Raw genomic sequence first — 27,478 nt, 5'->3', positions numbered from 1 at the left:
TTCTTTCCTACCTGACAAAGCAACTGAGAAGAAAGGGGGTTATTCTGGCTCACAGTTTCAGGTTACAGCCCCCAATCCAGGGAAGTTCCAGCAGCTGCTCTGGACAGCTGGCATGACTGCAGTCAAGGCACAGAGAATACACGGATGCTTGTCTCCCCTTTTCATCTGACGCAGGGCCCAGTGCCAGAAATGGTACAGATTACATGCAAGGTAGGGTAGGTCCTCACACATCCTTACAGGAAGCTCCAACTATGGGATTCCTGAGTGTTCAAACGAGGGGGTCTCTGGTTCTCTTGGACTCTTTTCCTTCTCTGTTGGTTTGTCTTGCCCAGCTTCAATGTGAAAGTTTTTATCTTATATTTTATTTTGTTGTATTTTAAAGAATGAATGAATGAATGAATATCTAGCCACTAGAGTAAAAATAACAGCTGAACTGTCATTTATATCTGCTGGGAGCAGGAAAATCAGTTTTTCTCAATGAAGTGGCACTGGGTATATCAACCACTCCAGGGCAGAGCTCATGCCCAGGAGTTGTTGATCAACATATAATAGAGTCTACAGTATTTTTGTATGCTTTTATTTGGTTACAATTTGGTGGGGGCTTTTGCTTATTTGTTTTGTTTTGGGGGGTATTTTCATTTTGGTTTGGGAGGGAGGGTTTGTAGTATTGATTTTTCAAGAAAGAAATTAACGTTGGGGTGGGTAGGGAGGGAGAGTGGATCTGGAATGACTTGGGGGAAGGGGAGAATATAATCGAGACTATTTAAATTTAAAAATTGTTTTAAACAGAAAAATATTTTAAAAAAGAATTAAGCCCTTAAGCAGCATGTCGGGGATAGCCATGATTTATTGCTTATTTATTTATTTATTTATTTATTTATTTATTTATTTATTTATTTATTTTTGATTTTTTTGAGACAGGGTTTCTCTGTGGCTTTGGAGCCTGTCCTGGAACTAGCTCTGTAGATCAGGCTGGCCTCGAACTCACAGAGATCCGCCTGCCTCTGCCTCCCGAGTGCTGGGATTAAAGGAGTGCACCACCACTGCCCGGCGATTTCTTGCTTATTGATGAGGTAACATTGGTCAGTTGTCATTAGCTCTCATGGCCTCGTGTTTATGTCAGCTCTTATTGCCTCAATTTAAATATATTTTAAATGTAAGACTCTGAATATGACAGTCTTCTAGTGAATAAATGTATTCACATAAAAATATAAACTTTAAAAAACCTGTTTATATAAGAAAGACCCCCCCACACACAAGTGATTACAAATGCTGCCAAGTTTTAGGCAAAGTTGTGCTTTTGTTTGTTTGTTTTGAGACAGGGTCTCACATAGTCAAGGCTGGCCTGAAACTTGCTACGTACCCAAGGATGAGGATGAACTTCTGATCCTCCCATCTCTAGCACCCACGTGCTGCCCTTACAGGCATGAATGCCCCTCCCAGTCCAAAAGACACTGGTACATGTGAGAACTTAGTCAGCAAAACCAGCTGCAATTTTGTGGAGAGAAAGACCCATCTTCAAGGGTCAAAGCATCTGGGATGAAAAAGTGGAGCTGTCCCGTTGGTACTGCTTCTTGGTGAAAGGAAAGGCCAGCAGATAAAGAGGGAGGATGAGCAAGAATGGTTCCATAAAAGGCCAGATATTTGGGAGGCTAAGGGAGAAACTTGGGAGGAGAGGGTAAAAAAAAAAAAAAAAAAAAACAGTCTGAGAAAGTGTAACCGACAGAGAAACATCTTGTTGGTAAAAGAGTGCTGTGTGTTTAGTAGTTAACAGACAGAGAAAATCCTTGTTGGTAAGATTGCTGTGCTGTGCTGTGCTGTGCTGAGTATGGAGTATGAGAGGGTCCTAGGTTATCACAGTTCCGATGCTGAAAGGAATGTAGGAGCCAAGCAGGTTCTAAGTAGCATCAACTTTTGGTGGAACAAAGTGTTTTCTTAGCTTTAACCAGCAATGCTTAGCAATAAAAGTTCACAAAAGTTTTTTTCCACTAAATATAACAAGAACAAAAATAATGTTGAATGACAGCTGATTTAGGGACATCCATTATTCCTGCTGGGTTTCAGCAACATTTTAATTACTGACAATGGAAATGAAATATAAATCACACACATAAAACAATATGAAAGTACTTATTAGATATTTGTTTTGAGAAGAATATAAAAGAAAATGATTTTTAGAGCTGAAATAAAATTGGTCCTTTTTCATTTTTTTTTCTACAAAGGAAAAAGTGAGACACTCATTTTCATCCTTGATTAGGAAAATCTTCCATTCATTCTAAATTAATTAAATTTTAAAAATAAATTATTGAGATCTTGACTATACATTTCAAATGTCCTATTTATCAACCTTCAAATTTTGCCTTTTTCTGTTCTCCTACGAACAAGCACACATACAAACAAACAATAACAAAACCAAGAAAAACTCAAAAGCAGCTAAGTTTTCTAATGACAAGTCATGAGATATCTCCAACTTTATGGCTTGCAGCCTAAACTCTAATTCTAAAATATTTAAGTGATATAGTCACATGTTTCCCCATTTTGCTCCCCAGTCAACTAGATTCCAGTTTACAATAAGTGCCAAGGGGATTTTTCCCTAAGCAAGGTGCCATGTTAACTTTCCTTAGGATATATTTTATAAGACAAAAACCAACAGCAAAACATACCATCTAATTAAAATTCAGAATGCAAGTTTAATACATACAGCTTGCACAAAATTCTTATCAGCTTTTCCCACACAATATAATGAAAAAATTAGTAGGGTCCCTTATTTTGAGGAAAAGTAGCATAAATATGATTTTTTTAATCTAAAGACGATATTATGAAAATAAAAAGTCACCAAAAAATGGAAGATGAATATATCAGTGGCTGTATGCTAGAGTGAGCTTTTAAAAATATATTTTAAAGTAGTATGTCTAAAAGCTCCAGATTAATGGGCAGTATCTAATTATGAACATCACTCATCAAAAATAATTAGCACAAAGAAAACTAGCACAAAACGATTTAAGTGAAAGTAGAGCACTCGTTACTAAAGGTCAAGATTTTGGGTGAGTACCGAGTCCATGTCCCAATTCATCATTTATTAGATTTAGAAACAATCTGGAAAACCGTCAGAAAGCAAAAATCCATCATTTGTAATCTATTTCTTCATTTCTTTTGCAAAATCATCAGGACTGATTCAGGCACTGCTCCAGCCCGTGAAATGCTGGACAGAGTGTGCACCTGCCAAGCTCAGTGCAGAAAGCATACAGGACAAGAGGGAGGAGAGAGGAGAGTTAGTAGTGACTTGCTGCTTTGGGAAGCATAGAACTCATTCTATTGTGGGTTGATCCTTTGGCACAATCCCATCCAGTGTCCTTACCAAAATACCACCCACAAGAAATCCTGTTTCCCCGGGAGGGGTTATAAGCTTAAAGAACCAAATATCTAAGGAAATAGCCGGCTCAGGGGAAGGGGAGTGGTTGGAAGAATTCAAGTGACCCTGTGACGTCAGGAAGAAGCCGAGGTTTAAGGAATGGAGTGGAACTCACCGGGCCGCACAGATGTCAAAGGTCAAAGGGCATAGCCTTGCAGGCTCCCCAGATGCAGGAAAAATGAAACGCCCCTCCTGAGCTCTCAATGTAAAGCAGAAGTCCAGGGGCTCAGTTGTTTCTGCCTCTGACGCCAGGGACAAGCCCTACCATGCACAGTCTTGGCAATAGTCAAAAGCAAGACCCGCCCGATTTCAGAGCCCTAGCTCGGGAATCCCCTAATACTCCTTCCCCCCACCCCCTCCCGCGCCGGAGGCCACAGACACCTTCATCTTCACTCCCCACCTTCTCCTGGCCCTCTCGCTCTTAACAGCATCGGTATCCATGGCTACCTGAAACCGCAGCTCCCATTGGCTTGTTCAATATGAGGGCCGGGCCAATGGGGAGGGCCGGCCCTCTCCTTCCGCCCAATGGGGCGGGCGCGCAGCCTGCCTGGGGACGGCGGCGTGCTGACGTTCCCGGGTGCCGGGACTGGCCGGGCGGGCGGGCTGGCGGCGGGGCGGCGGCCTCCGAGCAGTCTGAGTGGCTCCGGGGCTGAGTGCGCGTGGACGCTGGCCGCGGCGGCGGCACTATGGGCACGGGGTAGAGGCGAGCTGCCGCCGCCACCGGGGTGGTGGGAGAGCCTCTCCGGGGGAGGGGGCGGGTGGGGAGGGAGGGGCGGGCAGCGGCGCTGTTGCCGCACTTCGACCAGTTTGCTCCGGTGCTGCAGCGGCGACCCTTCGGTGCGGACGTCCCTGCTTCCCGGAGCGACGATGACCTCCGTCTGAGCTGGAAAGTAAGTGTGCGGCGCTGGCGGGCGGGCGCGGGGCTCCGGGGCGCGAGCTGCCCTGAGCGCGCCGAGCCGGGACCTGGCGATGGCCGGGCGCCCCCCGCGGCTCCGCGGTCGCTCCGTCCCCGCCGCGTGCTCCAGCATCCCGCCCGCCTCTCCCCTCCCCCCCGGCGGCTCACAACTTTGCCCCGCACGGTCTACACGGCCGCTTCTCCTCCGGCACCGTGCCACCGCTTCCCGAACTTGAGCCCCGCGGCTCCCGCGCGCCATCGCTCGCGCCGGGGGCCGGTAGTCTGTCGGTCTGTCCTTCGTTCCCCAGAAGCAACCGCTTATCGCTGCCTCCCACGCCCGCCCCGCGTGTCGCCCCGGCCCTTGAAGCCGCACTGGTGCTTGTGGAGACCGCCCGGCGGGTCCAGGGTTCCCAGCTCGCGGCAGCAAACCGCACGCTCCTCCCTCGCGGGCGCCCCAGCTCCAAGGCTACGGGCCGCCCTCCCGCACCGCCCTGCCTCTTCGCGGTGCCAGGAGTTGGAGCGGGCGCTGCACCCATCGGAGGATCGGGGGTCCCTGTCCCCTCCTGCTCCTTGGGAAACGAGGGGACCAGCGGCGGGGCCGGAATCTGTCGGTGTGGTGGCTGAGTGCGACACCCCGCGAGCGCAGGCAGCAGAGGCGCCGCGGTTGCTCCGGGCGCCGCGATAGGCAGGTGTGTGTGTGTGTGTGTCTGTGTGTGTGTCCAACGGCGACGCGCGCTGCCAGCTCGTAGGCTGGCGACAGATTGTGCTGGAATGCAAGGAATGCGCCAGGGACAGAGTCCGCACGGGCCACGGTCGCACTAGCGCCTTGCCGGCCCTGCTTTCCCCGCGCAGCCAGAGGTCACGGAGCATCTTCAGAGCTGGTGAGCTTCGTTCACTCTCCTGCCTCCGCTTCTCTCCCTGCGGCAGAGGGTGGCAGAGAGGGAAGCCTGGTAGTTTCTTGGGGCTCTAGCCTATGGTTCTGGGATTTTGCTGCATTGGTCCCCAGGACCATGAATTTGGGTGTCAGTGTAGCCAAGGTTATTGATCGTTGCACAAGGCTCTTGACAAGTTTGGTTTTGCAAGGTTTGGATAGAACATTTTTTTTTTTTTAAAACTAGGGTTTTCTGAGTACCTGCAGAGACAGAGGGCCGAACGTTCTTGAGTGACAAGCTTGCAGCTAACATATTTTAGGTGTATCAGAAAACGCCTTTTGGTGCTCCAGGTCCGGGCTGTACTGCGAGAAATCTTGAATGCATCACTGCTGTCATAAGGGTTGGAATATTTCCCCTCGTCATACTGGGCTGTGTTTAGGCCTCGTATAATACATAATGAATAGAAACAGAGCAGCAGTGTTTGGCCAGTGATGGGACAGATAGAACTGTCTGGTACAGTGAATTCGGGGCGTGTAAGTTACCACTGCAAGTAACCCGGAGACATCACAGCCATGTATATTTCAAGATGTAATTTATTAGTGGAAAGGGCCATTTCTCTCTCTGTCACCGAGTTTCACTGAATAAAAAGCACAGTCCTTCAACTTTTAAAGATTGGTAAATATGTATAAAATTAATAATGGCTACTATCCATGTTTTGGTCAGTTAATACAGAAAGGCACAAATGTGACATATGCTCTCCCAGAACCGGGATTCAGTTTTTGCTTTTGAGAAAGTAGAATTCGCCTCTTTTTAGATGGAGTGTATTGCGTGGAAGTATCTTTTCTGATACCTGAGAAACGGTTTTGGAAAATGGCAACGTGAAAGCAAGAACAATGCCTGGAGGAACTGCTTCTAAGCTTGCCTTGTGTACTTTTCATTCCAGGCTGTTTGCTTTGAAGGTTGCAGGTACTATAAAACCCTCGGCATTCAGTAAAAGAAGAAGTCAGTTTTTCAGCTAGTCTCCAGTCTTCCGACCCCTACTTTGCATGCATCAAGGGCATTGAAAAGTCTGCGGTCATTTTAGTTAAGACCCAAGGGAGATGAAATGAAAGGTTGTGTCTTCTAGTTGTTACATTGTTTTTCAGGTATGCCTGTAATCAGTGAACCTTCTAATTTCGAGGGTTAATTCGCCTACAGTAACAATAGGGAGGATTTTGGGAAGTGTTTGTAAATGCCTACAGGAAACTTTTATTATGTAACAATACATTATAACAGCTTAACTCTTGCTCGTTTAATTGGACTTCAAGATTGGAAAGTTAAAGCAGGAGGAGGAGGAAGTAGGTTCTGCAGCTCAGTGGTTGCCATTTACCTGGCGTGTGTGAGGCCCCTGCTCCCCAAAACGTAAAAGAGAATTTAGTTTCTCTGATGCATCAGAAATGAAAAATTTTGTTCAAGTATGCAGAGTGTATATGAGCATGATTGATTGGGCAGTTAAGTTTCACCTGCTTCAGGTAAAAGCAGGCTTTCAATTGGAAATGTATCCTGTTTGTTAGGAAGGCTTAAGAAGAGGCTCATAATCTATAATCCTTGGGAATATCAAACTGTTCTGGCCAAAGCCTTTACCTTCTATTATATAAGAAGGTGCTGCATTTGGCATGTGAATGCTGCATGGAAGACTCTGGAATGAGAGGGATTAAGTATAGTGCTGATTCTTACCGCTAATGTTTTTGGAAGGAGGTAGAGTAGCAGGGAAATGTTGGCAAGCCTGAAAGAAGGAGCAGCTGCTGCTGAGCCAGAGAGAAAGTCACACGCATTGTTGCTGCATTTACAGGCTGCATAAAGCAAGATAATCCCGTGAATGGATCTGACATAATATAAGTTTAAAGAATCCGCTACCCATTTCAATCTAATAAAAACCCGAGCAATTGTATAACCTTGAGATTTCAGATTAAGTCTGCATTAAATCATAACTGCAATTTTATTTCTTCTCTGTAGAAATTGGCAAAATAAATTTAAGAAATTTAAACTACTTACGTTGATTTTTAAAAATCTAGTTTTTGTCATCTTTTAAACAGAAAGGTGCCCCCCCCCCCCCGCGGTGTTATCCAGAGATCTGTTTAAATAGATTTTCATATCCGGCATGATGCCAGCCGCCTGGCAAATTGTGACCCTTACCTGACTCCTTTCAAAATCAAGATTATTTTGAGAATGGCCTATATTCTGATGTTTTTAATTTACTTTGAGAAATAGCTCCTTGCTTAAGTGGAAAACAGCTTTCTCTTTCAATTGATGAAAAGTAGAGTTTGTCGTAGGGTTGTTCTAGAACATAAACATCCATGGAGTTGTACGCCCCTTTGGAGAGTTGCCCTCAGCTTTCTGGGATGACTCCTTCTTCCATATGGCAAATTAGCTCTAGTACCTTTCCGCGTTGAAGGGGAAGATGGCTCTGAAACGGAACACCAGTGGATAAGATGCATTTGGAGAATTAAGTAACTGTTTCATGGCCAAACCTTAACCACAGATGGTCGTGCCAGAGAAAGGTAAAACTGTAAGGGCCGTGGATATCAAGCTTCACGTGGGTGCAAAGAATGATGTGGCAGCCATCAGCTAGCCAGCCATCTTCATGCTAGGAGTGAGAATCCCAGTAAGGGGATCAGGCCTGAGGATGCCAAGACCTACAGCTATGATTGTGATGGGCTCACAGCACCGAAGTTCTTCTCACATTGCCACTTAATAATTCAGTGGAATTCTCTCAGTCTTTGGGGGGTATGTTACAGTGACTAAATAGGGGGTGTGTGACAAGAAGGTACGCCTCAGTTATATATAGAACTGCTTCACGTATTTGTTGGCTAAATTGCCTTTTTTCCTGTCATGGCTTAGATTTCCTGTTACCTGATTTGCTCATAAATGTTGGTCACATTGCTTGTCATTTTATTATTCATAGCCTTGATAACATAGTTATAATATGACTCATAATGATTCACGGCCAATGGTAAATTGTCAATAGGGGTTGAATTAGAAAGTTTTAATGGTATAAAATATGTAAAATGTGGAAGTCTCAGAACTCCTAGGCATTTTTAGGGTGCCGAATAGTGCCTGGTTGGATAGATGATAGATGTTGTAGATAGCCCCCCCCCCAGCTTAGAGCTGCCAATAGAGTACATAGAGGGAGAGCAGAGAAGCCAGTAAGTCTTTCCATGACAGCCACAGTGTGAGCGATTTCTCCTGCTAGTGTCTTAGTATGGTTTCTATTGCTGCGACAAAACACCATGACCAACAAGCAAGTCGGGAAGGAAAGGTTCCACAATGCTGGTCATGACTGAAGGAAGTCAAATAGGGCAGGAACCTGGAGGTAGGAGCTGATGCAGAGGCCATGGACGGGTGCTTGCTCAGCCTCCTTTCTTACAGAACCCTGGACCACCAACCCAGAGATCACACCACCCACAGTGGGCAGCCCTGCCCGACCACCAGTCACCAATTAAGAAACTATCTTTCAGGCACATAGTATGGAGGCATTTTCTCAGCTGAGGTTTCCTCCCTGCAGAGCACTCTAGTTTGTGTGTCGAGCTGACGTAAGACTAGCCAGCACAGTTAGTCTCTGTATGACACATGAATTCGGTGATTGTGATCCTTCGCTATCAGCACCATCACATTTGTCTGGTTGGAGGAGAGGAAGCCCTGTTAAGGGGACCAAGGCCATTTACCTAGAGTGTAGATGTGGTGCTTAGCGTCTGGATAGAGTTGCGCATATTGTGTCATAAAATGCCACTGTGTAAAAGTGTGCTTGTAGTTGAACGGGGGCCATCCGAGTACAGTGGAGGCCTTTGGATCCTGCTCTTGGAACTTGGAATGCAATTTTTCATAGAAATTCAACAGTACACGTAACAAACTTTGAAATCCTAGATGGATGGGACCTGGACATCTGACCAGTTGTTGTACAGACTTCACAGGTGCTAACATATTCAATCCTCTTTTATATTCCAAACTCAAGAGATGTAAATTGGGAGGCAGAATGAGATGATCTGGTACTAAACTTTACCACTTTGACAAACTCATTGGGATAGCCTCCTTGGATACCAATGATCCAAACTTCAAGTTTCCTAAGTATGCCTATAGATCATCTCGTTCTCCTTCATGTCCCAAGTCATAACAACAGAAAAGTTGAGGTTCCATTATGGGATTTGTTTTTGTTTTTCTGAGTTGGGATCTTATCCTGAAGCCTAGGCTAGCCTGGAACTCACTGTATAGCTTAGGCTGGTCTCAAGCTCAGGGCAATCCTCCTGTCATCAGGTTAATGAGATTATAGGCATGAGCCACCCACCTGCTCTGCCTGGCTCCACCCTCTTACAGTCTTACTATGCAGTTCTGGCTGTTGTACTCTGTAGACCAGAATGTTCTCTCTAGACTCACTCTGCAGACAAGAATGGCGTCAAACTCATAGACATCTGCCTGCCTCTGCCCCACCCCCACCCCCCCAGTGCTGAGATTAAAGGCGTGACCACTATGCCTGCCAGCAAAATATTAGAATTTCCTTCATGTTAATGACAAATTGTGTGTGTATGTAGGGATATTAGGGTACATAATTGTGCCAGGGCACCTGTGTGGAGGTCAAGGGACATCTTGCTTTTCATGTTCTACTATGTAAGTTTGGGCATTGCATGTGGTCAGCTAGCAGGTGGCTTTACCTGCTAGGCCATCTCCTCTCCCTGATTGCTGGCCCTAGCTTTAGTGGAGTTGTTTTTTTTTTTCTTTCCCACATTTGTTTGTTTGCTTGCTTTTGATTTTTGTTTTTCAATAGTATTTAGAGGATTGAGGAGAGAAGTTAGATCATAAATGTTTGCAAGTTCTCACCCAGAACTCACAGCTCAGTTAAAGATTAACTGTAGGACTTGCTAGTGAGTGAGGCTCCTAGGAGTACCCCCAAGGGATGTGTCATCATCAACAGCCAGCGGTCATTCGGTTCTGGCACCGTGGTTCATCTTTTGGTCTAATTATGGTCATCTGTAAAATGGAGTGCTCTGAGTACCCACCTTATGGTGACTCTGAGGATTAAATATGTTAGCACATGCCAAGTCTGTACAAGACCTGACTCAACACTTAAATACATCATTACCTTTCTTCTTATGGTGTTGCTTTCTAAGACCCTCTGTAGCATCTACTGTATGTAGGCCAAGTGACTGACTGGCCTTCAGAGCTACTACTGCCAAATGACTATGGACATAGAGTAGATTGAGGGAGAAATAAACTGCTCTAAACATTTGAAAGATAGTTTAAGCAAGCCAACAGACGGTGGTTTGTAAAGATATCAAGAGGCCCTAGTTCTAGCTGTGTCTCTGCCACGGGGCAAGTATGTCTCTTGAACTAACCACTAACTCCCCTGGGCATTAGTTTTCTTACTCATGAAACGTAGGAATTGCACTATGGTCTCTGAGTACTTCTACTACTTACGTTCACAGATCTTAGAGCATTGAGCATTTTCTTTCTGTTAGATTTCTTTCCTCAGCAAGAATGTGCTGTCTTCTTAAGAATTTACCTTATTACAATTTACCCGTTGGCATAAAGGGACAACATTTAAGTTGTAGGCCTGAAATGCTCAGCGCCCGGAGACGCAGGTGTGCAGAGGATTGCGGGTGTGGGGTGGCAGCCCTGAGGTGTGGAATGAAGGGGGACATGGAGGCTCAGCAAGGCGGCAGCCAGCAGGAGCTGAGCAGCCAGCTCTAGGGATGCTGTGCACTGCACAGCACTGCACACCGTTTGCCACAGCTCTACCCTTAGGGCCCATTTGTTAACCACCAGGCCCCATTGCGCATTGGAGCTTCAACTGAATTTTCCAGACATGAAATAGAAGCGTAGGGGAACAAAGGATAGTAGCTCAAGTGAACTAATCTTGCTGGCATGAGGAAGTGCCTCTTACTATTTGCTTGGATGATTTGATTAGCCTCAAGGAAATTCAACAGATAGGGCATACAATTGTTCCTCTGAAAAGATATTTTCTGTGACTCCTTCATGTTCATAGGGACTTCCTGGTCCATATTTCATACAATGTAGACTCTTTAAACCCAACTCTTAATCCTTACCATATAGTCTGCTTATCATCATTCAGAAATTAAGGTGGATTTCAACTGGACGACCCAACTTAGTTTTGTGTTCTTCAGTAAGAAGAGAAGACAATGAATTTAATGGAGAGAACGCGTCCCATGTCCTGCTCTCTTTCATAAGGGTGTGGTGGGCTGGAGGTGGTGGCTAAAGAACTGATGTGTATACATTTTTCAAATATTAGCTTAAGAGCTCCGAAGTTGGCCATTTTCCTTAATGTCTTGTTTTCAAAGGGCAAATGACTAACACAGATGCACTACTATGTTAGACTTCTTAGTGTCATACCAAAGTTAACACTTGGACAGGCCATTTGGTGTGTGTACCTTTACAGAAAACATAAATACAAAATGACAGTTAAGAATAATTAAACTTTGCAATGAAGAGAACTTTGTTTTCGGATTCCCTTGGCCATACAGGAGACAAAGGTGAGTTAGCAGTAACTTTTAACCCTGCATGCAACCAGGGGTCTTAGCAAGGAGCATGCAGACAAGTCATGGTTCAGACATGTGTTGGCGTGGGCTATGTGGCATCTGTCTTTTAGGAATCCTTCTCAAGTTTCATAACCTGGTTAGGGAAGGTAAGACATGTGGACCAAAGACTAACAACAACCCACCCGTCTGGTTTCCAAATAGACCTGTGAAATTGTTTGATCGGTGTTAGGATGAGCTGTAAAGTGACTACAATTTAGCTTTTATTTCTTCTCAATTGCATGTTTATTAGTTGATAGATTATTCAAATCTAAGGAGTTAGATGTGCTGTCTACTGTCATTGGCTTTATTTGTAAAAGGCTTCCAGCAGTAAGGTAGTGACATCAGAACAAGTTGCCGTCATGAATCTGATTACATCTCTGGGAACAATTTACTCATTGCTACTGTAAATAATTAACCGTAGTGAAAATGCCGTAACTGTGGCAGAGTGACTGATGACTTGAGACTTGCCATTTAGTAGGTTCTTATTTTCTGAAAAGAATACCCCAGTAGTGTGTTTTGTGGCTTCTTTCATCTTGCGTGCAATTTATAAATCTTTCTAAGTCTGAACTTACTATTAATAATAGTCTCTTCCATTGCTACAAATAAACAAAAGAATGATTTAGAATCTCACAAGCCGTCTGTTAGAATGAACAGTCCCATTGAACCCTACCTTGACTCTTAGACTCAAGCACGGAGGGAAAATTTCTAGTTATTGTCATCTATTGAATAAGCAGCAAGGGACAATTTTAATACAACAATAAGGAATCAGAAACGTTGCCTGGACAGCTGTTAATTTGAGGTTGATGAAAAATAACTTTGCTGTTAAATGTCCACCTTAGTTCTTTGCAGATAAAAATATGTCAGTCTGTAATCTATCACCCATTGTCAAGTATCAGCTTTTCAAAATGGTCTTCAGAATTTAAAAAACAGTTTTCAACAGATTAATTAAATCTGTAAATCACCTATTGTGGCATCCAGTGACTATATGTCAGTTCATGGGCAAATGGTTCTTCCCCCCTAACCAATTCAGCAGCAGGGATTCAGGTCTTCCTGTGACTAATCTTGAACCCCATAGGATAAAGAATGAAGGAATGAGTTATGAAACATTTGCCTATGCTTTTCAACAATTCCTTCTTTTAGGTTGCTTTGGTAAACTGAGATCGGTGTTTATAGTGTATGATGCTTCAGTGAAGACTTTCATTTTTTTTTTCTATTTTAAAAAATTTCTTTTTTAGCCATTTACTAGATAAGGAATTCATTTGTCAATTTCCCTGGTAACAGAATTAATTAGAAAATTTAAAACAGATTGATTCATCTTCATGTAACCCTAATTGTTTGGATTATAACTATGGAGATATAAAGTTTTTTCTGAAACTATCAGTAGGCAGCTGTCAGGTGCCAGGACCAGCTTGGTCAGGTTTTAGAAATTTGATACTGAGCAAACTTGATAGCTTGTCTCATGTGACTTAGTATAGGTTATATGCCTTAACTGAATGCTTGGGACCAGAAACGTTTAGATTTTGGAGCTGTTCTTTTCATTTGTAATGTTTGAATAGACTTTACTAGTTAAACACCCCACCTGAAAATACAAACTAAAAATTGTTCCAAAATCTACAAAATTATTAGGAATATTTAGAAATTTATTCTTTGACAGTCTCACACGTATGTGCAATGTATCTTGAAACTTAGAACTTAAGAAGAAGATTTATGCATTTGTTTGTATATGTGTGCCTGGGTGTGTGTATGTGTATTGAGTGTGTGCAGGTGCTTTTTGAGTCCAGAAGTGGGAGTTGGATCCCCTGGATGGGAGGTACCAGTGGCTGTGACCCACCCAGTGTGGGTGCTGGGAAACAAAGCCAAGACTCTACATGAGCAGCATGTTCTCTTAATGGTTGTACCTTCTCCCCAGCTTTCTAAACTTAGAACTTTGGGTACCAACATCATACTGAAAGGATTCAGTTTGGAGAATTTAATTTCAAATCTTTGGATAAGGAATTCTCAACCTGTAGTACTTTTTGTATGTTTAGGATTAAAGACAAAAGGACATATAAAGTCTAGAGTTTTTAGAAGGAAAATGTTATTAAATCCTAAGTATATCATTGGCACTAAAATTATGCAAACCAAATGAGAATCTACGTATCTTGTTTTGGCCCTGTAAAGTAAGCCAAACCAAACCTTTAATAGTGTCATTAGAAACATTCTTTTGCATCTATGGTCTTTTCCTCGGATATTTAATGTAATAAAGTTTGAATACTTTTCTTCTGGAGAAACCCTCCAGAGACAGGGCTTCTCTGTGTAGCCCTGGCTGTCCTGGAACTCACTCTGTAGACCAGACTGGCCTAGAACTCAGAGATCTGCCTGCCCCTCACTCCTGAGTGCTGGGATTAAAGGCATGGATCACTACTGTCCAACATGTCTTCCTCATGTTACTGTTAGTACAAGGTCTTGATGCATAGCCTGGGGCAATCTTGAACTTGCTATTCTCCTGCCTTCCCCTCTGCAGTGCTGGTAACAGTCATGCGTCACCACCCAGCTTAAGTATACTTAATTAAGTGCAATTTTTTTTTCGTGTGTGTGTGTAGGTCAGATGGCACCCCCAGGTTTTGGCTGGTCCTCATCTTCCACCTTGTTTGAGAGGAGGTCCCTTAGTTATTTTTTTCGCTGAGCATGCCAGACCTGTGAGCTTCTGGGAACTGCTGTGCCCGCTTCCTGTCTTCCCGGAGGCACACTGCGATTACAGAGGCTCCTGCTGCAGCATGTTTTTCGTTTTGTTTCTCCGTTGGGTTCCGGGCATTCAAACTCACTGAACCATCTTCTCAACTCTTAATTGAAATTTCAGTTGTGAGATGATTATGAATTTACACGTATTTATGAAAAATAATACAGAAAAATCTGATAAAGCTTTTACCCAGGTTCCCTCTGTGTCTAGCATAGGTAACTGTAGTCCGGTGTGACATAGACCCAGCCAAGACCCCGAACGTTTCCACCACACACAGCTCCTCCCGTTACCTCCTGTAGGAATACCCACATCTGGGCAGCCCCCTTAATGCCTATCACCTTTCACAATCGGGTTATATATGATGATGCATAATAGTCTTACAAAAAAGAGAGGGCAGGGAGGACCCCATGGGTAAGTTGGTGGCCCCATCATCCTGAAAACCTGGATTAGATCCTGGGAATCTGCCTACAAGGGAGCTCTCGGCCTTCTCTGAGCTCCAGGCCACTCAGAGACCCTGACTCAGAAACAATGGGGAAAGTGACTGGAGAATGACACTGGAACCGCACACTCGCACAAATGTACAGACCCACGTACACACAGAAACGTGTACACACACACACACACAAGCACACACACACAAATAAAATGAAAACATTTTCATGCACCAGGCTAATAGGCCTGACCAGTATGATGTAAAATGAAGATGGTATCCTCCCTCCTGTGTGTTTGTAATGACCTCCCTTGTCAAGCTTTTAAAGCTGGGTGGGGCTCTTTCCCTTTTCCTGAAACATTTTCTAAAGCATTGTTTCTATTGCCCCCCCCCCCATTGTTTTACGGGTTATTATGTACATTTTCTGTTAGAGGAAAATGCTGAAAGCATTTCTGGCCTAAATAAAGTTTTCATGGTCATTACGTTAATCTAATTAGTTTTTAAAAATATCTTTTCTACCTTGATGTCAAGCATGTTGATTTCATAATTTAAAGTAACACCATACATATTACTTAGCTGGTTTCATTCTTTGTTCCATATTGCTTCTGTTCATTTAAACATGTTCATTATTAATATTTCAACCTTCTGAAATAAGATGTGAGAATGTATACATTGACTCCTTAAGGAATCCTAAATTATAGCTATATGAGATGTTTCTTTGATGCTCTGCTTTAAAAAAAAGTTCCTTTTCCTACATTTGTTCAGTGTAACCTTTCTTCCCTCCCCCATCAACGATCCTGCGGACATGAAACCTTCCCTGGCCTTTCCTTCTACCCTGCTCCAGATGTAAGCCTCTCTTCTGTCCTTGTCAACACCGCGTGCCCGGCTCTGCTATGCGCATTTGTCACGATGTGTTGTCCTTATTTTCTTTACTGTTTCCTGGCTACTCTGTTAGCCCGGCCGGGTTGGGGCTATGTCACAGGCATCATTGTAATTCTCTCACCTAGCAGTGTTCCTGACAGATAGTAAGCACCAGATGCTTGCTGCGAGTGAGGGAATAATTAAATACTTTGTTTACACCCTAAGAGACTGCTCTTTCCTCTGGCTCCAGTATCTCTTCATTGATTATCCTAAATGATCATATTCAGATTTTTAGAACACCATTTAAGGCCCTTCATTGTCAAAATCTAATCTTGTTTTTTTGAGACAGGGTCAGTAGCCCTGATTGACCTGGAACTCACTATGTAGACTAGGCTGATCTGGAACTCACAGCGATCCACCTGCCTCTGCTTCGCTAGTGCTGAGATTAAAGTTGTGAGCCACCGTTCATGATCCTTCCTTTCTACTTACTGTTTCCCATCTTCCCCCACGTGTGCAGAACGCCTCAATCCACCACCATTTCCTCATTCCAATCCCACCCCTTCTGTTTGGCCTAAGGATGGAACTCGGGTCATCAGGCTTGCGCAAACACCTCTACCCACAGAACCATCACTCTGGTCTAGCAATTTTTTTTTTTTTACTTCTTCCCAGGCTTTTAATTATAATTCTCCCATGATAAGTTTTGTTGTTATATTGGACTTTGGTTTCTATTGGTTAGCCCTTCTTTGGCTGTTTGCTTCAAATAGAATGTGTTTTTGGCGGAGACGTAGTTCTTGTCTTTCACGTTATCCTAAGTGATTCATTTCGCGTTGAAGTGGCTGGAGAAATAGTGTTGTTTGGAGGGCAAGGTTAGCACCTAATTGAGATGGACTCAAAAGCATGGACTCATCTTCATCCCTGGCATTTGCTGAGGGCTCATGAGGTGCCATTCTCTGGTGTATGCTGAGGTGTTTTGAAGACCCCACAACAGACAATTAGAAATGAGTCTCTGGTGTATGCTGAGGTGTTTTGAAGACCCCACAACAGACAATTAGAAATGAGTCTCTGGTGTATGCTGAGGTGTTTTGAAGACCCCACAACAGACAGTACAAACATGAGCAGGGTTTGCTTCTCCAAGTTACCTTTTATTTTTATACTGTACTTTCTCATATCAAAGAGTTAAAGCTATAAACCGTAGAACAAACACATTTACTTATTGAAATAAATTTTAATTTTAACAGAGGAAAAAGTGTGTGTGTTTGAAGCTCCCAGCTTGTGCTGTTCCATATGGTGCCTCTGGCCTTATGAGCTATTTAAATTGAAAATGTGGTCCTGAACTCATACTAGCCAGATTGGAAGCCACATTGCAGAATGTTCTAGTGGAAGTGGCATAGAGAGGAACTGGGGTCATTTACAAGTAAATAAAAGTGTAGCTGCTTTGTAGACTAAGCAAGGTGACAGAGCCTTGCAGTTCCAGGACACGCTATCACAGACACTTATTCTGGAGGTCCTAAGGGACTTAGAAGCCTTCTGCTGTAACTGAGGGACCAGGATGGGAGACAGCAGAAAAATCAAAAAGAATTCTAGAAGTTTCTGTTCCTGAACTTGTGTGCAGAGGCCAAATACACATATTCTTACCCTAAATCAAGTAGCAAATTGAGGAATGGATTATGCATATACAAGGATGTGAGATGTTACACTTGTTTTCATTGCTATCAAGCTTTTTGATATAGTTTATGTATTATTTTGTGCATTAGTGTTTTACCTACTTTTATGTCCCTGTGACGGTGTCAGATCTTCTGGAGCTGAAGTCATAGATAGTTGAGAGCTGCCATGCGGGCACTGGGACTAGAACCTGGGTCCTCTGTAAGAGCAGATGCTCTTACTGACCCCGAGGACTCTGTCCAGCCATTTATATGCATCAGACCTTGAGGTTTCCAATTTTTTGCTTCCCACCCCAGCACAGGTCTGCTGAGACCTGCAGGAACAGAAATGGCAGAGACCTTAACTTCAAAGAGCTTTGGTTAAAGATTACACAAGATTCTGGGGACAAAAGGAGGAGGAAATTATTGTCCTGCCTCTAATTTGCAGCTTTGCTTTTGAAATCAAGCTGAAACACTCGTCAGCACACATGGAAACCATTATACAAGAGCAAGGTGCCCCACAACGTTCATTTAGTATGCAGAGGGCCACCCTGCATCACAGCCACAGGGAAGGCAGAACTTCGCCTCCTCTTGGTTTTTCTCTCTAATCTGGTTTGAAAATTTCCATAAACTAGGTTCATGGCAAAGGGTAAAATACAGTATGAGTTGCCTCAAATACTTGGATTTTAAAATTTAAGCTTCTAACATGGAAAATGTGACAGTAGTTTTCCTCTGTTGCCCGTGTCTTATTTTGTATGGTTGCAAAAGGTGAGATGGTGTCCTTTCCCACCGGAGGTGTGGGGTGAGAGTGTGCAGGACCCTCTGTCTCAGTTGGGTTATAAAGTGATCAGGACTGAGAGGATCAGCCTAAAGAAAATGGCCTACTCTACCTGTTTTGGTTCATTTTAACTTCCGGTCTCGTACTGAAGCAGGGAAAGAGCTGAGGAAGAGTGTGTTTGCAGCTCACCTCCTCGGGAGCATTTCCTTAGCGATCTTTAAGATGTTGGCTACCTGTAGAATGAGACGGAATAATTTAGGCGTGTTTAATTTTTCAGTAATCAGAAAGTGTTTCATGCCTTTGTTAAGTTTAATGGAGTCTCTAAAACAGGGATTACTTTGCAGTGACTAGTTTTTCTCTTTGAAATAATACTTAGTTCAGTAAGTGACAGTTAATGGAGGGAAGTCATTGTCCCAGCCTGTAGCTGTGAATAAGAACACACACACAGGCATTCATTGATATTTCGGGCGGATGCTGCTGCTCTGTCAGATGGAGCAGAAGAGGAGAGCAGCCTCGTTTACAGCACGTCTCCTTCGTATGCACCAGTGTGTGGCTGCAGTGCTGTGCACACGTTGAAATAAAGCACATAACTTCATGTCAGCACTTGAAGGCTTTTTTTTAAACAATGAACAAAATGTTAGACATTTCAATGTGAATAGCTCTCACGATCCAGAAAACACGAGCAGACAATTTAATTGTTCTTGACTATAAAAATCAAGTCTGATATTAACTTTAATCCAGGGATCTATTCATGTAGGGTTTTCCCCTGATTTTAAGCAAGAAGTAAATTTGCATGCCTAAGCATCCACACTGATGTAACATTCAGAAAGAAGTGCACGTGACTCGTGACCCAGCCTCTTCCCTGACCCCTCTACCCTCTCCAGAAGCAGGACTTCTCTCTTTTAACACTCTCTCCACCAAAGCCTTGTCTTGGCCCTAGTTCTCCTTGACCTTCAAGGTTCTGTGAGATTTTTTTTTTCAGGCCTGGTAGTGAGTGTTCTTGGAGGACCTAGCGGGAGGGTGGAGCAGAGTCTTGAGGTTGTTTTTGTAACTGCTTAGATAAATTGCTCTTAAAATGGATGGCTTAGAAACGCAGATAGAAAATGTGGGGCGTTCCACCAACTCCTCTCTTCCCCCTCCACCAACTCCTCTCTTCCCCTCCACCAACTCCTCTCTTCCCTCTCCACCAACTCCTCTCTTCCCCTCCACCAACTCCTCTCTTCCCCCTCCACCAACTCCTCTCTTCCCCTCCACCAACTCCTCTCTTCCCTCTCCACCAACTCCTCTCTTCCCCTCCACCAACTTCTCTCTTCCCCTCCACCAACTCCTCTCTTCCCCCTCCACCAACTCCTCTCTTCCCTCTCCACCAACTCCTCTCTTCCCCTCCACCAACTGTTTTTGTTGTTTTGGGGGAGAGTCTTGCTGTGCAGTCTAGCCCCTTCTCAAATTTGAGGTTCTCCTCTCTTAGCCTCTGAAGAACAGGGTTACAAATGAGTACTACCCTGCTGCACCCATCTTTCTTTCTGCTAGAAGAACTGATGCAGACCTCTTTAAAAAAGGTTTGTTTTTAGTTGGGGGTGAGGATGGGCAGTGTGCATCCGAGCTGCCCCTGGGGGGCCGGCGTATTGGGTCCTGCAGGAGCTGGAGGCCCCTGTCAGCTGCCTAGCTTGGGCATTAGAAATCAAACTCTGCTACAACAGTACTGGTTTTTGCCCATTTCCCCAGCTCCCTTTACATTACGTACCTTTTAATAGCTCTTTGAAGAAGCTTGTCTTTGCATTTGAATCCCCGGCCTCCTATTGGAGTTTGTTTGTTTGGATACTGTGTATGTGCTGTCTTCTCACTAAATCTAGCCTTAAAAAGTTACAAACTGACTTATTTATGTTTCTGTCAGTAGTACTCATCCAAATGCTTGGCACAAATACAGCTCTGATGCCTCAGCATCCCTTTCTCAGGCGGCCTGGTCTGTGTGTCTGTGCACATGGGCATCCTTGGCAGGAACTGAGTGCTTTTTTGGCCGAGGCCTCTGGTGATGACCTTGCCTGAGGTCCTACCATGGAGGAGCCACATGGTAGACTTAACTTCAGGCTGAGTGCAAGAAACAATGGCAGTCACGTTGTTCACCTTTGTAGTCTGGGCTACTCACACCATTGTGCCATCTACTTCTTCAAGCAGCTTTGAGTCTTCAAGTTGAAAAATAGTGGTTCTTAAGCTGTGACCTGCATCCCTAGCCAGTTACCGTGTTAATAGACCAGAAATTCAGGTTATAAAGGATGTATTGATCTTCTCGACAGTGCTTTCCGCCATTTCATTCACTCACTCACTCACTCACTCACTCACTCACTCACTCACTCACTCACTCATTAATTTTATTATTTACTCATTTATTGTTTTCCGAGACAGGGTTTCTCTTTATAGCCCTAGTTGTCCTGGAACTCGCTCTGTAGACCAGGCTGGCCTGGAACTCACAGAGATCCACCTGCCTCTGGCTCCCAGGTGCTGGGATTAAAGGTGTGTGTCTCCACAGCCCAACTGCCATTTTACTTTATTGAATTTATGTATGTAAAGTTTATTTTTATTTGTGTGTGTGATGTGTCACAAGTGTGAGGGTGCCCATAGAGCCCAGCAGAGGGTGTAGGAGTTATCGGTGGTTGTGATCTGCCTGATGTGGGTTCTGTGAATGAAACTTGAGTCTTCTAAAAAAGCAAAAAGTATTCTTAGCAACGGAGTCGTCTTTCTAGAACTGCATCTCTCATTTTATTGATTAATTTTTATGCTTAATTTTAAGGTTTAGCTATGTGAATTCCTTTTGAATTTTTAAATTTTTTAATTACTGAAAAACAAAATCCCCATAAACTCAATCCACGAATTTGATGGAATCCAGATATAACCAATAATTGACATTACAACCATTATTAAAATGGAGTAGCAATTCCTTCCTTTCTCCCTCCCTCCCTCTTCTTCCTTTCATCCCTCCTTTCTTCCTTCCTTCACGATAGGGTCTTTTCATAGTCTGGCTGACTTCTAGCTCACAGAAATCCAGCTGCCTATGTCTCCTGAGTGTGGGTATTAGATGTGTGTACCACCACAGCCAACACAAAGTATTTTCATATTTAAAATGTACTGTTATCCGAACAGTAGACAGTAGTAGCCTGGTAACTGAAATGTTCATTGTAATAGGAATCAAGTGATTTGTCCTAGACTCAGAAGTTCTTCCTATGTCACCCAAAGACTCTCTGTTTTGAACTTAATTTTTTTCTCTTTTGTTGTTATTGTTGTTTGTTTGAGACTGAGTCTTGTTGTGGCCTTGTATATTTACGAAATACCCTAACCTGGGTTCATTTAAGGAGCTAGCCTGAATACAGCATCTGTCTAGTGTGCATTGATAGGTCAGCAAGCAAACATGTGGAGCTAAACTGGGGAGACTATCAGAGGACCTAGGAGTTGCATAGGAGAAATTGCTGAGGGGGTGGGACGGACGGATAAGTGGAAGGCAGCTGTGGAGACTTTGTCTTCTCTCAATGAGGTCCAAGCAGTTTGCTGCTTCAAGGGTGGTGTCTTAAATCCAAAAGTTGCACTTGGAGAAGGAAAAGGGTTTGGCTGTGCCGCCCTGCCTATTTGAATGTGAAAATGCAGTCCAGCTCTGCCGCCACAGTTCGAGACACAGTGGTCCTGTGGAATGCAGAGCTGTTTACCTTGCGAGGACAATGAGCTCCCTCTAGCCGGCCAGCCACACCTTCCTAGAGTGTGCGTATCGGATTGCTTATATTATATATACTATATATTGTAGGGATAAGTCCAAGTCCAGCCCATTGGGGGCATGTTTGCCTCAGGCTAATGCTTACCTATAAATCTGCCGGGCATGCGCCCAGCTGCCCCTTCTGCTTCCTGTTCTCCGCGGGAACTGTGGTACTGTAAGTCTATTTCTACATTAAAGCTGTATATAGTTTTTACAATCTGTCTGCATTCATTTTACGCCGCTACAATATATACATATTTTATATATGAATTCACACTGTCCAGAACTGTATAGTTGTCAAGCACTGTATCACTGTTTTGCTCTAATTTGTTCACTGCAAAGTCTTCCCTTTCTAGATTCCCTATCCTGAACTTGTTAATGAGTAGGAACAAATTCAGACAAGAAAGTACTTGGTGTTGTCTGCTCATCATTATATCCAAGTAAAGTAAGATCTGTGATCAGTAATTGCACTGCCAAAAAACCCCGAAAGTGCTCTAGTTGGTTAGGTACCTCTGAAGTAGTACTGATGATGGCCACCTTTCCCTAGCTCTTAAGTCTGAACCATATCCCTTTGCCAGATGAGTAAGACACATGGGAGCTAATGCATTCTATGCACTCAAATATATAGAATGAATTTATGATATGTGTTCTTCAATGCCTGGGTCAAGGAGGAAAGTTTTCTGACAGTGATAAATAGCGTAGTCCCTGTTGTTTCAAGGCCAATGGAAGCATCCTCAAACTGGGTCCAGAATGAATGTTTAGCAGTGCTTCCCAGGCAACAGATGTTGTCCGTCAGCTAATCTGTGTAGGAATTCATCTTACCCTCGTGTTCCTCTCCCAAACACTGGAGACTACCTAGGCTAGCCCAATTAGAGGGGTGACTTTTGCAAATAAGGAAAAAGTTCATCCAAAAGAGGAGAATAAATATTTCGTTGTAGCAGAAATACCAGCTCCTCCAGCTCCAAACTGAATTACGGCCTGATTCTCAGGTGGTCAGCCGCAGAGCACAAGAATGGGATCACAGGCTTAGGTAGAGTCCCTGAAATTTTGTTATCTAGCTAGGATTAGACAGAGTTCCAATTTTATAGTGATGTTTTGTTTGTGTTTTAACAAATACAACTTGCCTAAAAATCAGGGTGCAGAGCTAAGCCACTAGAGGCCAGAAGTGGTGGCACACACCTTTAATCCCAGCACTGGGGAGACAGAGACAGGGATCTCTGCTAATTTAAGGCCACCCTGGGCTACATGAGATTGAATCTGTCTAAAAGAGAAACAGAGCTCACACAGAGGTCATCCTAGCACTTGGGTCCCAGGCCTTTCCTTAATCCCAGCACTAGGGAGGCGAAGACAAGGGTGATAAGTCTGGGTGGAGAGAGGAACAGGAGGTGGAAGGAGACAGTCAAAGGGCAGGATCGCGCCTTTGGTCTGAGGATTTGCTAGAGGTAAAAGGTCTCTGTGATGCCTGGCTGCACTGTTTCTCTGATCTCTCAGCTTTTACCCCCTAATATCTGACTCTGGGTTTTATTTATTAAGATCAATTAGAATTCATGCTACACAATTTCCTAGGAACAGTTAACATTTTAAAATTGCTAAGTTAGGGGCCTGGCAAGATGGTTGAGTCGGTAAAGGTGCCTGCCACTAAGTCTGACTACCTGAGTTTGATCCCCAGGACCCAGCGGTAGAAGGAGAAAAACAACTCTTGTAGGTTATCCCCTGTTGTCCACACAGGTGCCATGACACACCCTAAACAAACAAATAAAAATGTCAGGAGTCCCTAAAGGAAAGCCACACACCTGCTCAGCTGTGGACACTGACTCCAGTGGGGTAAGCTGGGGAGTGAGTGGACTGTTACCCATACATGTAACTAAGAGAGACTAAGTCTGTTCTACTCAGCTCCTGTGTTTTAAAGAGAAATTCCCAGTTCAAGCTGGAAACGGTCTTCTCCTAAAATAGACTGGGAACTTTGGAGAACATACTTTTCAGATTTATTTTTTTTTATTTTTAAGGGCGTGGTATGAAGCATAAAACTAACTTCATGTTAGTTACAAGATGAGAAGTTGTACAGTAGAAATTATTTCTTCTAGACGATACCATCTTGTTTTTTTAAATTAGGCAATCACTGAGAAAAATCAATTTCCGAATCTTAAAAGTAATCACTTTAAGCTGGTGTCTGGCCTCTTCCCTCTGGCGAGTTACAGTGTTGTGAAACATTCAGAAGCAGGTGGCATGCTGTGGCTTTGACTCTCAGAACTTAATGGACACTGGCCTCTGCCAGCAGTGTGCCAGGTCTTGAAATTCCCTGTGCTAGAAGCCATTAGCATGCCAAAGCAGTGCTGGCCTTGGCGCTGTACTAACTCAAGACAAATGGGCCATCAGCAGGCCACCCACTGCCGCCCACCTCTTGCTGCCCAGCATCCAGCTTTGACAGTGGCTTGCTCTTTTTTTTTCTCTTCAATAGTTTTCTAAATAATCTTTTTAGGGTCGCCTAGTTTTCACCAAGTTCACCTACACCAGTATGCCCAAATGTAGATTGCATAGACATTTTGTTGGGATGCCAAAACCATGTTTGAATTTGAGGGTTTGTAAAATTGTTAGACATTAATGTTTGAGATTTTTATTTCAAATTTGGGAAAGTACAGCAATAAGTGAATGCCCGTGACAATATTTGTCATATTTTAAGATTTTTGCATAGTTGCCTAGGATTTCTGAAGTTGGGCTTATCGTGTTCGTTCTGTTCTGGCTGCGCTGCACATGGGCTTTTGTAGAAACACTTTTAGATTTAGATCCAGAAGACACTTGCTGTGGTCACGGCCCACTCATCAGCCCCCCCACAGTCCACAGCAGGGACTTGCTCCCATTCCTTTCCAAGGTTGGGCTGCCCAGCCCTCATTCTCCAGGAAGTTTCCACTATTTTTATTGTTCCATTAGTAGGAATTACTTAAGCAACACATTCTCTGTCTTTTTTTTAACTGTCTTTCAATTTAAATATTAAATATTAGCTTTCATAGTGGAGCATGCTTTTAAATTTTCATTTTTTCCCTTGATATATTCCTATTAAGCTTGTATAACCAGATTGTCATTTCCTTACCTCAAGTGAGATGCATGTCTTTATCAATTTGTAAAAGAGTGTATCTGAAACAATTGTATTATGTGAAAAAAACTTTCATTAGCGTACCTCCCACACGGCACTGTATTCTGCAGAACTTGTGTGTGGTATATATGTGTATGCATGTTCATGTGTGTGGTCAGGGCTACATGTCAGTGTCTCTATCAGTTATTACTCTTTTTTTAAAAAGAAGATTGTGTGTGTCTGAGTGTACGCATGCACTTGTGAATTTGTGTGTGTGCGCGTGCAAACATCTGTGTACCTCTCTAAAGGCCAGAAAAGGACATCAGTTTCTGAGAGCTGGAGTTGCAGGGTTTGTGAGCTGTCCATTTTAGGCCTCAGGATCTGAACTCCCATGGTTGAGCAAACCTTTTTGCCTTGCTTTCTGGGACAGGCTCTTCTTAGCCTGCAGCTCGCCAATTAGCTAGACTGTCTGGTTGTGATCCTCAGGGATCTGCTTGGCTCTGCCCTCCTCTTCCTTGCCTTGGGATTGCAGACACTAGCTTAGCCTTTTTGTTGGTGCTGAGAATCCAATATCAGGTTCTTATTCATGCTTGCCCTCTGATCCACCTCCCCAGGCCTATTCCACGTTGTCTTTGGTGATGTGTTTTAAAAAGTCTCTGAATGTTTCTTGGTGGTGCTGGCGCACGCCTTTAATCCCAGCACTAGGGAGGCAGTGGCAGGTGGATCTCTGAATTCGAGGCCAGACAGGTCTGCAGTGAGAGCTCCAGGACAGCCAGGGCTGTGCAGAGAGACATCACATGGTGAAAAACAAACAAAGTCTCTAAATTTCTATACAACCCAGACAAACAGATTTTTTTGCAATCTTGATATGGGAGTGTTTTCCTAAAGTACTCATGATTCCTCTTTGGGCTGTATTTAAGTTTTATACCTCAGTGTCCTTTCTTCCCTTATTCCTTTCCCCACTCCTTCTTGTCACTTCCCCATGAGAAATGTAAGCTTACATCACCGATGCTGCTTCACAGAGGACAGCGTAGTCTGCTCTGCGCATGCCTGCCTCTGTCTGGGCAGGAGCCAGCGCATGTGTCACATGGCTCTTGCATGCTGTTTCTAGTAATAATTAACTCAGGACTGTTGTTTATATATATAATCCATTCACAGAGAAACCAGTTTTTCTGAAATGGCCAGTTTCTTTTGAGGGATAATCCCGACTTCAAGATATTTAGCAATAAATTATATAAACAGGAAGTTGATAAACATTTCAGAACAATAAATTTCGTGAGAAATTGCTGCGTACAGTCAAGATACACTCATTTACCCCCAAATTTGCCCTTTTGAAGTGTAGTTGAGTGGTTTCAGTGTGGTCACAAAGCTGTCCGACCACCATCCCTATGTAATTCCAGAATGCACTCACTCAGCGGACTTCCATTTTCCTCTCAGGCCCCTGGCTCCTGCCCACGTACTTGCTGTGTGGGTTTGCTTGTTTTAGACATTTTGTATGCACGGTCACAGAGAATATCACCTTTTGAATCTGGCTTCTTTTTGTTTTTTAAAATTATTTATTTTGTTTCTTGTTGAGACAGTTTTCCTGTGTAGCCAAGGCTGTCCTGGAATTCACCATAGCCCAGGCTGCCTCTGCCTTCTGGGTGCTGGCACTAAAGGTGTGCCCTGCCTTGGCTGGTTATGCCTGGCTGTTTCAGCAGCTTTTTCAAGATTCACGTGTATTGTAGCAAATCCACATTTCCTTTCCTTTCACCATCGCATAGCTGTGCCTCACACTCATCAGCTTGTGTGTTTGTGTGTTTCTGGTTTGGGACTGTCATGGGGAATGGCATCATGAACATTTGTTTATGTTTTTCCGTGAAAAATGTATTCAGTTTTTTGGGACATAGAGCCAGAGGAATAGTTGACTCATATGGCACCTTGAACTTGGAGGAACTCCCAAATTGTTTCCAAGCCATTGCACAGTTTTCCTTTAACAGCAACAGAGTTGGGGTCCTCTCGCTTCTCACAACACTTAATTAGCTGTCTTTAATTATAGCTTTGCTAATGGGCGCTAAGTGATAGCTCTATGCTGCTTCCATTCTTGTTTCCCTAGTGACTAGAGACTTGAATATCTTCTCGTGTGCTCTTTGGACACTTGTTTATCTTCTTTAGAAGAGGTCTATTCAAATTCTTTGCTTAATTTTAGCTAGCTTATTTCAAATATTGTCACCAGGATTACTTTTGGAGAAAGACTTTTTTAGGACTGAAGAACACTATATGAGTATGATATAGGTAGAGAATTAACTTCCATATAGCACATATAAGACAACAAACTGGTTATGCAAATGACCTTTGTTCCCCCATATATAGTATTGTGATAGTGCCAGATTAGCTGATCACTCTGGTGTCAGATTTGAAAATGTTAATATTAGTTTTTACTATATCCTACTTAGAGTAACATTAGTAAAGTGTATGGAGTTGTTAACTGTGGCCTGTCACTTAATTTATCTGTAC

The 27,478-nt window shown here is 43.5% G+C and overlaps 2 protein-coding genes and 1 pseudogene across 35 annotated transcripts in view; 1 reads left to right on the top strand and 2 right to left on the bottom strand.

Annotated features, from left to right (window-relative positions):
- Window positions 1–3,853, bottom strand: part of LOC142857248 (gem-associated protein 8 pseudogene) — a 65,890-nt pseudogene extending 62,037 nt beyond the window's left edge.
- Window positions 1–3,857, bottom strand: part of Ccdc148 (coiled-coil domain containing 148) — a 250,222-nt gene extending 246,365 nt beyond the window's left edge. For 2 of the 5 annotated variants that reach the window (XM_075985162.1, XM_075985164.1), the window contains exon 1: window positions 3,528–3,664. The gene's annotated coding sequence lies outside the window, so the exon portion shown is untranslated. Of the gene's footprint in view, window positions 1–3,527 lie in introns of all 5 variants that reach the window. The other 3 variants (XM_075985165.1, XM_075985160.1, XM_075985163.1) reach the window with 3 other exon arrangements.
- Window positions 3,858–4,162: 305 nt separating this feature from the next.
- Window positions 4,163–27,478, top strand: part of Pkp4 (plakophilin 4) — a 209,640-nt gene continuing 186,324 nt past the window's right edge. For 25 of the 30 annotated variants that reach the window (XM_075985141.1, XM_075985148.1, XM_075985149.1 and 22 more), the window contains exon 1: window positions 4,173–4,302. The gene's annotated coding sequence lies outside the window, so the exon portion shown is untranslated. Of the gene's footprint in view, window positions 4,303–27,478 lie in introns of all 30 variants that reach the window. The other 5 variants (XM_075985152.1, XM_075985154.1, XM_075985156.1 and 2 more) reach the window with 4 other exon arrangements.

The sequence above is a fragment of the Microtus pennsylvanicus genome, chromosome 9, assembly GCF_037038515.1.
Source record: "Microtus pennsylvanicus isolate mMicPen1 chromosome 9, mMicPen1.hap1, whole genome shotgun sequence".
Lineage (NCBI taxonomy): Eukaryota > Metazoa > Chordata > Mammalia > Rodentia > Cricetidae > Microtus > Microtus pennsylvanicus.
Note: the sequence above shows the minus strand (reverse complement) of the source record. Positions and strands in the feature narration are given on the sequence as shown.